Source organism: Bos mutus, chromosome 22 (assembly GCF_027580195.1).
Source record: "Bos mutus isolate GX-2022 chromosome 22, NWIPB_WYAK_1.1, whole genome shotgun sequence".
In the NCBI taxonomy this organism is placed as follows: domain Eukaryota; kingdom Metazoa; phylum Chordata; class Mammalia; order Artiodactyla; family Bovidae; genus Bos; species Bos mutus.
The window spans coordinates 43,393,330-43,405,653 of NC_091638.1; the positions used below are offsets into that span (position 1 = coordinate 43,393,330).

Consider the following 12,324-nt stretch of genomic DNA (forward strand, 5'->3'; position numbering starts at 1 on the left):
ATATTCTTAGCAAAAGGTAGTAGACACTGGGTAGGAAAATTATTATAATTTTTCTTTTAGAAACCCTCCCAGATGGAAATATCTAATTTACAAAGTTCAGTTCTGACGCTCAGTCGTGCCTGACTCTTTGTGACCCATGAACCGCAGCACGCCAGGCCTCCCTGTCCATCACCAACTCCTGGAGTCCACCCAAACCCACGTCCATTGAGTCGGTGATGCCATCCAACCATTTCATCCTCTGTCGTCCCCTTCTCCTTCTGCCCTCAATCTTTCTCAGCACCAGGGTCTTTTCAAATGTCAGCTCTTCGGATCAGGTGGCCAAAGTATTGGAGTTTCAGCTTCAACATCGGTCCCTCCAATGAACACCCAGGACTGATCTCCTTTAGGATGGACTGGTTGGATCTCCTTGCAGTCCAAGGGACTCTCAAGAGTCTTCTCCAACACCACAATTCAAAAGAATCAATTCTTTGGTGCTCAGCTTTCTTTATAGTCCAACTCTCACACCCATACATGACCACTGGAAAAACCATAGCCTTAACTAGATGGACTTTTGTTGGCAAAGTAATGTCTCTGCTTTTGAATATGCTATCTAGGTTGGTCATAACTTTCCTTCCAAGGAGTAAGCATCTTTTAATTTCATAGCTGCAATCACCATCTGCAGTGATTCTGGAGCCCAGAAAAATAAAGTCAGCCACTGTTTCCACTGTTTCCCCATCTATTTGCCATGAAGTGATGAGACCGGATGCCATGATGTTCGTTTTCTGAATGTTGAGCCTTAAGCCAACTTTTTCACTCTCTTCTTTCACTTTTGTCAAGAGGCTCTTTAGTTCTTCTTCACTTTCTGCCATAAGGGTGGTGTCACCTGTGTATCTAAGGTTATTGATATTTCTCCCGGCAATCTTGATTCCAGCTTGTGCTTCCTCCAGTCCAGCAGGGAATAATTTTTGCTGGTACTAACTAGGGATTAAACAGAAAACTAGCAGGGCCTTCCAGTGTAGTGCAGTTTCTCAAAGAACATGTGAGGGATATAAAATAGAACGGCAGGAATTCCCTGGAGTGGTTAGGAACCAAACGTGCACTCCCCAGGGAGCAGGTTCAATCCCTGGTAGGGGAACCTCGCGGCATGGCCAAATAAAATAGGACGGCATCAGAGACAGAAGAATTAAAGCGTAAAACCGAGATAAAGGTAAACCTCACTGCGGTTCCTCAAACGTACCCCCCCCTCCCCACCTTCCTGCCTCAGGTCTTTGTAACGCCGTTCCCTCTGCCAAAACTGCCCTCCCCTCTTTGTCCTTCTAACCTGCGAGAACAAAGTCCCTCAACTCTTTAAGGCTTTCAAACACTTCCAGGCCAACCTCCCTTCACTGAGAGGAGCGTTCTAGTCGCTCTCAGACGCACGCACGCCTGTCCGCACGCACCACGCCGGCCCACGCACGCACGGTCGCAAGCACGCACGCACCAGCCTCTTACCCGAGCTCACGTGGGCCCCCACCTGGCGCACGTGCCCCAGGAGGCTACGGTTTCTGCTGATTGTTACAAGCCCAGGTTCCTACCTCATCTGAGTTCCCTGATGACAGGAGAAAATATGTGTTAGTCCCTTGCAAAAAGTTCTTCTGCTGAGCCTTTTTTCTCTAGGAACCTCTTTTACTTCCCCATCAAATACCCTGGAAGTTTTATGTTATTTTTCCATCCTATTTACGATTCTTGCTTGTTTGAAATATTTTAATAATTTCATCAAAGTTAGAGCTGAAAAAGTCTCTATTTGGATGAGGGGGGGCAGAATTTTTAAAATATGTATTTGGCTGCACCAGGTCTTAGCTGTGGCATCTGAGATCTTTCATCTTCCTTGCCGCTCTCAGTCTCTTTATTTGCGGCATGCGGGATCTAGTTCCCTGACCAAGGATGGAAGCCAGGCCCCCTGCATTGGAGCGCAGAGTCTTAGCCACTGGACCATCAGGCGAGGCCCTAAAAGGTCTTTAAAGATAATAATAACAGCAGCAGCACTTGCCATCTTTCCAAAGCTTACTCTGTGCCAGGCTGTTATGGGTTCTGTTGTCATGTCCATTTTATAGAGGAGGAAACTCAGGCCCAGACAAGTTAAACAACTTGCCCATTGTCGCACAGCTGGTGAGTAATGGAGGTAGTGCCTCTCGCAGGAGACAGTAGGCACAGGGCCCAGGGCCACAATACCTTTAGAAGCCACAGGAATGTTGTAATTTGTTTCAGAATAAGGAGGAAAAGAAATTCAAAATTTAGGTTGAAGACACATTTTTTGCATTTACTATTAATATAAATGTATTTGTACAAGTGTTGTAAAATATAATTTTTAATAATTTTTTTATGGAAGAGATTCGTTAAGGCAGAAGTACCCTAAGAACCCACAGAGGTCATAACCTGACCTTGGTGGAGTCAGAAGTACAATCAAGTAAGTATGCCCCCAAAGTTTGTGTTTTCACTAGTGTAGTCTAACTCCACATTGTTGCTGTTGTTTAGTCACCAAGTTGTGTCTGACTCTTTGCCACCTCATGTACTGCAACCTGCCAGGCTCCTTTGTCCATCAGATTTCCCAGGCAGGAGCACTGGAGTGGGTTGCCATTTCCTTCTCCAGGGGATCTTCCCGACTCAGGGATCGAACCTGCATCCCCTGCTTGTTCCATGGTAGAGATAGGTGGATTCTTTACCACTGAGCCACCTAGGAAGCCCAACCCCTGGTGTTTTTACAAGTGTGAAAACTGCAGTCCAAGGCCACACAACAAATGGATGGCAGAAGGCAAGCAGAGAAGACAGGTTTCCAGGGGCCAACCGTGGCAACGACCCTTGTGGTCCAACAGCACCACCTAGTGGTCTTTCTAGGAACTTCGCTTGAAGAGGGTGCAGGTCCAAATAATCCCGAAAAACAACTACCAGTCTACCCGTGGACTCCATACTCAGCAGTAGCGGAACGCAAACACACCCCCAGAGCAGCCGCAGGGCCAACTGGGCTCTGGCAGAGATGGGCTACAATTTTGGGGACCCTTTCTCCTCTTCTCCTGGTCAAACACCACTCCCAGCCTTCTCAACAAGTCGTGTGATTTGTTCCACCGATTTGTTTCGTCAGCTCCAGGCCAGGGTAGTCAAGAGTGGGCGTGTTGTCTCCGGTCCTTCAGCCTGTCTTCCCTCATCCCCCAGTTGGGTATAGGGGATTCAGGCGAGGACTCTGAGGCCCTCGGAGATGGCAGAGCCACCAGATAGATGGGGGAAGCCTGGGTCCCCTGATCACCTTGTGGTGGGTGACCCGCTGAACCTCAGATTGCACTGTGCTGTAAGAAATATATCTTTATTTTGTCAATAAGTTTGAGCAACTGGGATTCAGGGCTGTTTGTTATAGCAGTGAGGCAACCCTGACCCTTGCAGGTTCTCGGGCTGGGGTGAGGGGAGGGCGGTGTGTAAACACGGAAACGACTTCCTCCCTAAAGTGTGGGCTCCACTGGGACAGAGCACTTCTGCTCTGGGTCCCTTCAACCGAATGTAGAGTAAGGACAGGGAGGTGCCCGCCCCTCCCCCGCCCCCACCCCATACTGGGCTCCACATAGCACTTTTAAAGAGCCCCCTCCTCTGCCCCAGGTCTGCTGGTGAAAGACTTGCAGGTTCCATTGTTTCCCTCCCAGGAGTGACTTGGCTGGCAACGGTGACGGCAGGGTGGGGAACTCTGCAAGTAGCTAGGGTCTCTGAGGGCAGACAGGCCGCAGCAGGTGAGGCCCCCTGAATCCCACCTTAGAGTAGACCTGTGCCCCTCCTGCTTGGCAGAGGAGGCAGAGCTGGACAGAACAGAGAGAGGGTGGGTGGGGCTGGCAGCCTCTCTGCCCTGCAGGGTCCACATGGACCATGGGAAAAGGAAGGAGCAGCTTCTGAGCCCCCAGCTCATTCACATCAGCTGGTCTGTTCGCCGTGCAACATGGAAGATGTTACTTTTGATGCAAAAGCTCTTTGTGATGGGCTGGAACCTGGCATAAGTCGGAGGCCTGGTGTCCTTCATGGCTTCCCCTGGAACACAACAAGGGCCTGGTGGTCCCGGGGCCACCGTGCCTCCTGCCATCCCAGCTCTAGCCCCGCACAGCATACAGCCACAGCAGCTCTGGGTGCTGGACAGCGAAATGCTCCGGTGCACTTAGTAGCCCCTGATCCCTATCTGAGGCCCCCCTCCCCTTCCTTCTTAGAATCTACTAACTAAACGGTATGCTTGGCAAAGCATAGGAACCTCAACACCCTGCTTTGGCCCCAGGACCAGGATCTGCCCTGATGGGTGGCACCTACGGTTCTCTAGTTGTTAACTATTTTGACAGCATCCCTACCCCAAGCTCACTTCCCCCTCATCACATTTCTCCCCTTGTCCAGAGACTCCCCGCCCACTCCAGTGCTCCACGGCAAACACGTCCAGTGTCTTGGCCAAGGCTGAACTAAGCTCCCCAAATGCCCACTGGCTGCAAATCCTGCCTGTTGAATTAATAATAAAAATAATACCAGTAACCACTTCTTGAGCATTTACTGTGTGCCAGGCACTAGATGAGTGCTTTCTATGCATAAAAGTCACTTGGGGCTGACCCAGCTGGGGCCCAGACAGTGCCTTCAGCCCCTCTGTTCCATGGCTGTTTACACCCACTGGGAAGACGCAGCTCCTGTCTGTAACTGTTGGGGAGGGGAGAAGTGGTCAGCAGAAGGTCTGTCCATCTGTTCCCCTTCTGGCCTATGAACCGGTTGGCTTAGGGGCATGAAGTCAGACACAGCTGACAGAATGTTCCGGAGATTCTGGGAGCAGCTGTGGCTTCAACAGAACACTATGCGGGAAAACTAAACTTTGTCCTGAACCTGTACTGCCCTTGTACCCAGGGGATCATTCAGAATCAGCTCCTCTGACCCCAGCACTTGGGTTGCTGGATAAATGCAGGGTGTCCAATTACATCTGAATTTCACGTATGTCCCATGCCATACTTGGGGCCTACTTACACTAAAAGGTTATTGCTTATCTGAAACACAAATGCAACTGGGCCGTTTGTATTTTAATCTGCTCCATCGGCAACCCTGTGCTTGGCAGTGGCTTCAGAAGCAGTGGGCATGGACCCAGGGGCCCAGCAGAAGAGGAGGAACGGGGAAGCCCTATGTGATGCCTATCTCGCTCTGTAGACAGAGGAAGTCAGACCCTTCTCAGAAGAGTCTGATGGAGGAAATTCGGCCTGGGACTCTACTCCAACACGCCGTTCCAGCAGGCCTTCGCTGACCACCTTGTGTACTACCAGAGCAGCCCCTTAGCCTCTATCTCTTTCTTCTGATTTACCGCTTGTAAAAGCCTCAATTGTGACCCATGGACCGAACTGATAACATCAGCGTCAGCAGGGAGCTGGTTAGAAATGCAGAATCTCACCCCATCCCTGAAATTCACTGAAGGATCACAACCCACATTTTAACAAGATCCCCAGGTGATTCCCCAGGTGACAATAAAGATCAAAAAGCACAGTTCTGTAGCATGGACCACTGCCTGACTCTACTTCATCTATCTGTCACCAGCCTTCTGTGAGGGGCCATGTCTGTCTTGCTCTCTGCCAGACACTTCAGGACAAAAAGAGGAGCATATATGAGGTGCTCAATAAACATCTGTTGAATGAATGAACCAGAATTCAAACCCAGTCTGATAATATCAACCTGCATAGCTCTGTGCCTGTTGGTTCACTGACGCATTTTGGGGCAGAGCTGGGATTCAATGGCTCCACATCTCCCTCTGCTGGCTGCTCTGAACAAGATTCTACCAGGATTACATGCAGAAGGAATGTGTGTCCTTCCCACCTTATGCAGCTTTCTGAGAGCTAACTCCTGCTCAAGGTGTTCTCCTACCAGATTTCCCCCAAAACTCTGTGACAAAGGCAGGGAAGTACTTGTTTGTCCCCATTTTTTGGATGTGGAAACTGAGGCCCAAAGAGGTTAAGGTTCTTGCTTGAGCTCACACAACATGAAAGTCGTGAAGCCAGGATGTGAACTCATACTTCTTGATTCCAAATCACATCCTCATTCCCTAGTTCATATTCATTTCTCCCACAGTCCCTGAGTGCCAGCCCCAACCTGGGAGCTGGGAGGACATTAATGACCTTCACTAAGAAGCCCTGGAACCTCAAGGCCTCACCAGGCTAGAGGGATGCTCAAGGAATGGCAATGGTGCTTGCACAAACTCAGAAAGCTATGAGTGCATAAAGATGGGCTCATCTGCCTGGAGGTCACCTGGAAGACTTCTCAGAGGAGGTGACATCTGAAAGTTAGCCAGCAGAGGGAGGGCAGAAGAAAGACCAGAGTGTGAGAGATCTGGAGCCCTGCTCAGAGCATAGTGAACCAGAGGAATGTGATGAGGGGTAAGGCTGGGCCCGCCTGCCAAGGCCTGGAATGGCAAGAGGGTGGTGGCTCTTACCCATGTGCCAGCCGTACTCCCAGGATGACACTATCGGGTACAGAAACTTCTCCTCCGGCTTCTGCCGATACCGCTCCCGGAGGTACGAGGCCCGGCCTTGGCCGTCGTGGGAGATGCCTTGGAAGAGCAGCTGCAGGGTGCAGGGGGGGACCTGCCTCATCCCTGAGCCCACAGGTTTGGTTTGATCTGCAGGCCCCCGAGTTGCTCTTTGGGCCTGCCAGCCTCTGTCTACCTTGGGTGCAGGGCCCTGGACACCCACTCCCCTGGACAGCTGATCCTGGAGCTCCCTGGTCTCTGGCCGTCCAGCAGGTACCTCCTTGCTGTCAGGGGAGCTGGTGGCCTGCGATGGCCCTGCTCCCAAGGCTGACCGGAAGGGGGCCTTCTGAGGCTGCTTCCTGGGCAAGGCTCCCTCCTTCAGGTGCTCGTGGCCATAGTTGAGGTTCCAGGCCACTCGAGCGGCAGTCTCCTTGCGGATGTGCTCCTGCCAGCAGGCTTGCTTCTGGGAGGTGAACAGATCCTTCATGGCAGTGTGGGGGAGGGGCCGGGGAGGGAGGAAACATTCTGCAGCCTGTGTTTGCACCGCCTGGGCCTCGTCTCCAGGGATACGTGCAGCCAATGAGGACTGAGTTGCCGAGGCCCTGATGGCAAGGAGGGGCTGGGCTGCTCGGGGCACTGGGGGGCCATCCTCAGGCAGTGGGACAGACAGGACCTAAGGCCACAGCCAGCCGGGCTGCCTGGCAGGGGGCCGCGTTCTCCCCTAAAGGAACCAGGGCCGGCACCTTTGCCCTTCATACCCAGAGGATCCCCGGTGACACACAAGGTTCCACAGCCTCTATTCCATCCGGCAAACCCAAGTGTATCCCTAACTGTGTGCCAGGCACCCAAGGGAGTCTAAAAGAGAGGTCCGGTCTCCACTCCAGGAAACTCTGGACACGTGGCTGGGAGCCAGCCCCTCACACAGCTCTGCCACCTGACAGCTACACGGCCTCATCTGTGCAGCGAGGTGATGGTGGGAACTTAAATGCTCAGACAGTGACATTAGGACCGTGTGTAAGCAATGGGAACAAGTGCCTGGCACAGAGGGAGCCCTTGGTAAATGTCAGCTGATGACTAACAAGTACCTGCTAGGCGCCAGCTGCTAGGCTGAGCTCCACGAGCCTTAAACCACCCACTCGATTCCTGGGGCTCTCATAGCCTCCTCCTCAGGTGGGCAAGGGGAGGCCTGGAGAAATGCTATGCCCTGGGCACACTGCCCAAGGGCGCCAGGCCCTGGGCTGGGGGCCTCACTGAATAACCCTACTCAGTGACTTCTTAATATGCTCCTTATGCCATTTCTCCAGGTGAGAAAAGTGATGCTCAGCACTGTTAAACGGTCGCACTGGGACTGACTCCAAAACCCACAGCTCCATTACAGACCCTCCTGGGAGACAGGCATCGTGAGAGAGGCACAGACGGGACGGGGCCCGCCAGCAGGACCATGAGCTCAGCCTCCTGGACCCTCACACTCTGCCTCCCTGTATCAGACAGAAGTTTACCCAGTGCCCTGAGGCCACTCACCTTTCTGCTCTGCTGGGTGTGCTCTCATTTATTCAGTCAACAAACAGTCACTTTCTCTTGACCCTGTGCCAGGCACCCAGCCAGGTAATAAAGGTAGATGAGAAGGGACAGAGCCCACAGGCTTTCTGCCCTCAGTGTTTCTCCGTCCAGGGGAGACAGATACATAACCAGATGGATAGAAGGGTAGGCAGGGAATTAGGGGGATGGTCTGGGTAGTCTTCCTGGAGGAGGTGTCCTTTGATTGAGAACTGAACCACGAACACTGGTTCATTGCAACTCTTGCCACGAGGCAGGTTAAGTAAGGATAGAGGGAGGAAAGTCTAGAGTTAGGGGGTTGGGGGTGCCAAGACCCTGTGGTCAAACGGTGCTGGGGTGGAGAACTCAAGAAAGCGTCCGTGGCCCAGACCGCCCCCACCCACAGACTGGTTAGCCCAGGTGCTCAGAGCACAAGAGGGTGGAGGCGGATATCCCTCTCCCTTGGAGCGTCGGAGATCCTGTGCCTTCCCCACCACCAGGGCTCCCCACGGTGCCACAGTTTGCGTGTCTGAGGCCACCCCTGGTGGTCACTGAGGTGACAACAGCCCAGGCAGCTGTCCTCTCACCCAGTGGACAGGCTTCCCGCCTCCATGGGAGGGTGCAGAGGCACCCCTAAAGTGCTGCCTTTCAGTGGGCCCAAGGACAGCCAACCACCCACAAGGCGACTGGCCTTCAGATTCTGTTCCCGTGTTAAGGTGTCCAACCTGGGCGAGGCCCCTTGGAACAGCTTCAGGACCCCAAGTTTTAGTTTAGACTTCCGGAGTTTTAACACAGCCTTGATCATCACTATCCTTTCTGAGCCCAGGCACACTCCCCTGTAAGGAATTGCAGGTGATCCTAACAGGGCTTAGCATTGTTACTTATATTTTTCCTACTCTAGATTTTGAAACTGATTTGTAAGCCACCAGCAGGGACTTCCCTGGTGGTCCAGTGGCTAAGACTCTGTGCTCCCAATGCAGAGGGCCCAGGTTCTATCCCTGGTCAGGGAACTAGATCCCACATGCCGCAACTAAGACCGGGTGAAACCAAATAAATATTAAAAAATAAATAAAAGCCACCACCCACCCCTGGGGTGTGGGGGCAGCCCCCAGGCCTGCCTCTGGTCTCTGGGAGCAGGGTCAAAGGTGCACCTGAGTCTCCACCCAGCCTTCTGGCCACACCCCAGGCCACCAGGGAACCATGCTGTCCACTCCCACTGATGACCCCACCCTAATCCCCCACCTGTAACTTTGTCCAAGGGCCTCTCCTAGGACTCAGTACGTGTGTCTTTAAAGTAGCTTCTCCTGGAATTAAGCTCTCAGAAGAATCCTTTTAGGCACTGAGCGAGTAATAATCATTTTGTGAACCTTGTCAGTGATATTCTTTACGGCATCTTGTTGGTTAAGCCTAAGACCACTCTACGGAGTAGGTCCCATTACCCCATGTCACCGGAGAAAATCAGGGAGGCGCTGTTTTCTGTGAGTGTGTGCGATCGGCCGAAGGTCATGGATTTCAATCTGCCGGCCTGTGCTAATAGCCCCCATGCTAAAGGGTTTCTCCACAAACCGTGCTTCCCTCTGTGAGGTACCCCTTCCACTTCACCTCGGGCAGCTGAGTCTCCTCAAAACTCACGCAGCCCCTCTCCCGGCAGCTCAGGGTTTGCCTAGGTCAGTTGGGAGATGGATGTGTTGTGAGATCTTTCTGAAGATTCATCCTAGAGTGGATTTCCCCATTATCTCCCCATTTTATGGATAAAGGCACTGAGGCACAAAAGAAGGTAACTGCCTGAGGTGGGCTAACTGAGACTGGAATCCAGACTTCCTGACCTGCTGCTTTCTGAGTGTTTCTCACACATGGGTTTCCTGTGAAGCAGCCATTTCTGGGGCTTGGTGCCTCTGCCAAGGCTTCCTTCTCTGCTATCACCTCACTGGCGCCCAGCATCAGCTTTGCCCTAAGAATGTCCACGCTGACAGGGAGAGGTGTCTGGTGCTTGGGAAGGCGACGGTCATGGTCAAGGCAGAGGGAGTAATGTGGGCTATAAAAGGCTGCAGATTCTTTCATCTTCCAGCTTTGTCCAGGGGAGACAAGCAGGCCCAACATACAGAACGCCCTTGGATGCGAGCCACAAGTCAGCCTCGTAAATTCCCCACGTCCTGCAGGCCTGCTTGAGAGAACTCTTGAAGAAGGGGTGTAGGGTGGGCCACCCTAAATTCCTTGCACATGAGCTGGTCCCCTGTGGGCTCAGGGGCCCAGACAAAAGCCTTATCACAAAGCAGAAAGGATCTCTTTGTCTAGAAGGATTCCTCCCACCGTGTGTTTGGGCAGCACCCTGAGGACAAAGCCGAGGGAAAAAATGGGACTCAGCCTTGCCTTGAGCGATGTGACATTTTCACTCCTTCTTGGAGTTATGATTTGCTATTGTGAGGAGCAGAAAAAAATTAGCCAAACAAGCTGTGTTTCTGGGAGAGTTTTCATTAGTTGAAATTAGTTGATTACAAAGCCCCATCTTCCCACGAGTTAATGGAGACTTGGAGAGAGTCCATCCTTTTGCTCAAGCACCAAAGCCAAAGAGCACTTGAATTAACAATCTTGCCCATTTTCAAATACAAACTTGGGGGGTTGACGAGGATTAAGCACCCATTTCACCATTAATTTTTACTCTGCTAATTTCTAAGGCTGTGCAGTTTTCAAGGAAAATTAAATCCCCGTGTGCCCAACTCATTTTACACCAAACTCATCAAAATGTGGCTTTCAAGGCCCCTTTGAAGTCTTAAGACCAGACATGTGGACAAGGGCCCATGTTGATAAAAGGCTTCTTCCCTGGTTGCATCGCTTCCCTGAGTCGCAGAGAGAAACTGGTTGAGGAACAGGAGGGGGTCTGGGCGTGGAGGAGACGAGCCTGTTCTGAGCTGGAGGTCTCTGCATGGCAGCTGGAAGCTGCTGTGCGCCTAACTTCCACGGGTCACCAGAGAGCGATGGTCCAGCCAGCTCTGGGAAGGAAAGGGGCAGAGTCAACCAGTCAAAGTCAGAAAGGGCCTGGCACCCGGTAAAGGGTGATAAAGGGTAAGGTTTCAAAGGGTCAGGTTTCAAAGTTTTCAAGGTGTTTGTACAAACAACAGCTGGTTCCCATAGCAGCAAGTCCAGGTGCAGATAACAACTGCCCTGTGGTACTAGCCACTGACCTGTTGAGAAATGCACAGGTTTCATCCTGAGACGTCCTTCATGTAATTGGCAGGGGGAACGCCAGGAGCAGCACCTCTGTACTAACAAGCAGCCTGTGGAGGAGGCCCATTACCTCTGGCAGGGTTTGATCACAGACAGCAGTGGCCAAGACTCTCACAGCTCCCAGAGGGCTCACAGCACACTCTGACAGGTGAAGCAGCTTCCCCAAGCCACACTGCCAGTGAGTGGCAGAGCCAGGACATAATCCCTAAGTTACTTGATGCTAAAGTCCAGATGTTAATTTACCAATGCTGCCTCCCCAGAAACCAGCCAGGCTTCAACAGGGTGGGATCCTGGTCTCCTCTTTGGGCAAACGCAGCCTACCATGGCCTCTCCAGATGCACTGGAGACAGCCTGCATTCTGCAAAGCCCATGGACGTCCTGGAGTCCAGGAACAGACGTTCACAGCACAGGCCCACAGACAAGGCTGCTCTATCCAGAACGACGGGCAGAAAGACCCTCCATCCCTGCAGTCTTCCTCCCACCTCTCAGAGGTACACAATGCATCACCGTCCTGATCACCAGCTGGGCATTGGGAAGAAACACACCAAAAGAAGCCTTTCTCTCCACCCCTCACCCCCAGTGCAGGGCTGGGGGTCCAGAATGGACTTCCTGTCATCATGGCACCTGCTGGTGCCCAGGGGGAGAGAGAGGGATCCTGGGTTCCTGTTGTGTGTTTGCTCCCACAGCAGGATAAGCAGGGAAGTAGAGCTCCTACTCTGGGGACAAAAGGCAGGGGCCAGAATCCGCCCCCAGTGAGCCCCAAGACTGCAAACATGTTACCGCAGCATCTGAGTTAGCATCTTCACCATGAAATCATATCACGGCACTGCTGCAGCACAGGAAGCAGGGGCAAAGAGTGTCGTAAGCACACGGCAAGGAGAAGCTTCCCGAACAGCAAGGAGCAGCAGAGCGAGGGAAGACTCACCACCACCTCCAAACCCTGCTGTCCCAAGGACTGACAGGTGACGCCACTTCTTGCCTGAATACATTCCCTCCAGCGAGGGTTTCACAGCTCATCAGGAAAAAGGCTTCCTCTCTCTCTCATAAAACCACAGCCTTCCCCTCAGTGGGTTTCGTATCTGGGACTCTTAACCAGG

At 52.4% G+C, this 12,324-nt stretch overlaps 1 non-coding gene across 1 annotated transcript; it reads left to right on the forward strand.

Annotated features, from left to right (window-relative positions):
* The first annotated feature begins 8,939 nt into the window (after positions 1 to 8,939).
* On the forward strand, positions 8,940 to 9,012 carry TRNAG-CCC (transfer RNA glycine (anticodon CCC)). Its single transcript has one exon. It is a non-coding gene; the product is annotated as a tRNA-Gly (tRNA).
* The last annotated feature ends 3,312 nt before the right edge of the window (positions 9,013 to 12,324 follow it).